The sequence below is a fragment of the Pinus tabuliformis genome, chromosome 3_2 (genome assembly GCF_031772625.1).
Source record: "Pinus tabuliformis cultivar Carrire ecotype Pingquan chromosome 3_2, CPIR1, whole genome shotgun sequence".
Classification (NCBI taxonomy): domain Eukaryota; kingdom Viridiplantae; phylum Streptophyta; class Pinopsida; order Pinales; family Pinaceae; genus Pinus; species Pinus tabuliformis.
This window is the reverse complement of record NC_142302.1, coordinates 504,191,192-504,193,747: the sequence shown is the minus strand read 5'-3', so window position 1 is coordinate 504,193,747 and position 2,556 is coordinate 504,191,192. Positions and strand designations below refer to the sequence as shown.

The following is a 2,556-nucleotide window of genomic DNA, read 5'->3' as shown; positions in this document are numbered from 1 at the left end:
GAGATTGTCTGCAGCCGCGGATATGACGGCGTGAATCTGTGCGTTGTAAAGTCGAGTGCGTGGGATCGGTATGACTTTATCACCTAAATTCCTGTATGACCGTACATTTAGCGTCCGGTTTATGTGTAACATGCGTTCGGAAAGAGAGCACTAAGGTTGCCGTCTTCTTGTTTAACGGCACCGTTGGAGATGGGCGGGAAATGGTGTCGTGTGAATGTGATATCAATGCTTTATCCCGTTACGTTTCATTGGGTCACGCATCGATTACGTTTCATTGTGTAATTCATTTTGTTTTGTTTTGGTTACGTTACTATGTTTTTTTAGTTTTTTTTAGAGGTTGGTTTTATGACGGGTATATAAATTAAATCGCTGATAAATATCAATCGCTAATTATGTTATATATGGATCCTTTGGTATTAGGGTTTTGCTCATACTTTTTGATTTTTTTGCCATCCAATGTTGAGCTTGGGTTTCATGGTGAATTTTGTTGCCCCTGTCACTACGTTGCCACATCCACGTTTCAACAATTGAGGGATGACGGCAGTGACTCTTGTGTAGTCCAGACCAAGACGGAGCATTGAATGCAGGTTTTACTGGGTTTTTTAATGAAATCATGGTGTTTTTGTTGTGCAATCTGGACTAGCATGGAGCCTTGAATGCAAGTTTTATTGGGTTTTTTGTGTTTTGGGGTTTTTTATGTCATTGTATGGCGGTTTGAGCTAGTGTGGCATTTGCAGTTGTTTAGGGACCAGGACGGAGCCTTGAATGCAAGTTTTATTGGGTTTTTTTAACGTGTTTTTGGGGTTTTTTATGTCATTCTATGGCGGTTTGAGCTGGTGCGACATTTGCAATTGTTCAGGGACCTGTACTGTGTAGTGTGGTGTTTCGAGCTGGTGCGACGTTTGCAGTTATTCGGGGACCAAAGCGAAGGCTTGAATGCAGGTTTTATTGGGATTTTTTTTCTTTTTCTGGTTTTTTATGTGACTATATTTTGATTCAACATTTTTTAACCTGTAGTGTGGTGCTTCAAGCTAGTGAGGTGTTTGCAATTGTTTGGGTTTTGAGGGTTATGTTTTCGTGCTTGCAGTTGTGCGGGATTCTGAGGGTTTTTTAACGGTCTTTGCAATTCTGCGGCGTTCTGAGGATTTTGGTGCCCTGTTGCAGTTTTGCTAGGTTCTAAGGGTTCTAAGGTTAGTGGCTCTGATGGGTTTTTATTTTCATGCCTTTCTTTGGAATTTTATGTTGTGGTGCTTGTAGTTCTGCATCGTTCTGATTTTGTTTCCTTGGTTCTGCAAGTTCTCACGGTTGGTAGTTGTTTTGCCTACAAATCTATCACTGATTTCTCAGTGAAGGCTCTTCCTGTCTCACGGGTACATTCTTTAACTACAACTACCTTGTTTGTGTGGAATTGTTTTGAGAATGTCTTTGGAATTGCTTTCAAGCTAAGAAACCCTGGCCGTGGAGCACGCACTAGTGCACCTCTTGTCCTAGCCAGTAACTCCTAAAGCGAGCTCCTTTTTCTCTTCCTCGTGCTCGATTTCTGAGCGCTTCAAGAAATTTCAGCCCCCAAAATCAGAATCGATTGTATGCCGCTTTCGTTCCAACTCTTTGTATAGGAAATCGACTGTCAAATGGTCAAAAGATTTAATGTTAAAGTTGTGATATGTGATAAAGTGAAAATTTGTCAGGATGGAAACACTCCTGGTCCATAGGGTTTCTAAATTCTTTGTTCGTTCCTTCCTTTGACTTGGATTTGTATCTGAACAATAAAGTGATTGATTTGGGTCCTCGTTCAAATGGTAGGAGAATGTTTACTAGGGCCTCCGTGTGGAAGCCTGAGCGATCTCCCTATGAATATGAATATCTGAGTAATTTCTCATCGTAGGATATGGATTCGATTCAAACATTGTCCAAGTTAATTTCAATGCCCACCAGTTCATTTTAGGTATTGTTCCTGTTAATTATATTGAACATGAATTCAATTTGGGCATTTCTCATGTTAATTGTATGGTCAATGAATTCATGTTCGACTTTGAGCATTTCGCACAGTTTTTCTTTAGTTACAATGCCTATGAATTTAATCTGGTCACTGGTTATGAGTCATGACAATTAATAAAAGAATGAACAGTTGTAATTGAGGTCCCTATATGATGTGAGGCCTCAGTTTCCTGTGTTGTGTGTTCACATCTTATATGTTCAAGTTAGGATTCGTCGTTATTGAGCTTGAATTCAATTTGGGCATTTCCCATGTTAATTGTATGGTCAATGAATTCATCTTCGACTTTGAGTATTTGGCACAATTTTGCTTTAGTTCTAATATCAATGAATTTAATCTGGTCATTAGTTATGAGTCATCAATTAATAGAATAATGAGCAGTTGTAATTGAGGTCCCTAAATGATGTCAGGCCTGAGTTTCATGTGTTGTGTATTCACATCTTATATGTTCAAGTTCGGATTTGTCGATATTGAGCTTGTCAATCTAGGTTAGAAATACTGATTATTTTGATTTGAGTTGGTAAAACACATCTTTCAAACTTAACTGCATGTTTACTAGG

At 39.0% G+C, this 2,556-nt stretch overlaps 1 long non-coding RNA gene across 1 annotated transcript; it reads left to right on the top strand.

The window, feature by feature from the left end:
- Positions 1-425: 425 nt before the first annotated feature.
- Positions 426-1,835, top strand: LOC149181504 (uncharacterized). Its single transcript, XR_016257543.1, has 4 exons — positions 426-587; positions 860-942; positions 1,088-1,190; positions 1,297-1,835. It is a non-coding gene; the product is annotated as an uncharacterized LOC149181504 (long non-coding RNA).
- Positions 1,836-2,556: the final 721 nt, after the last annotated feature.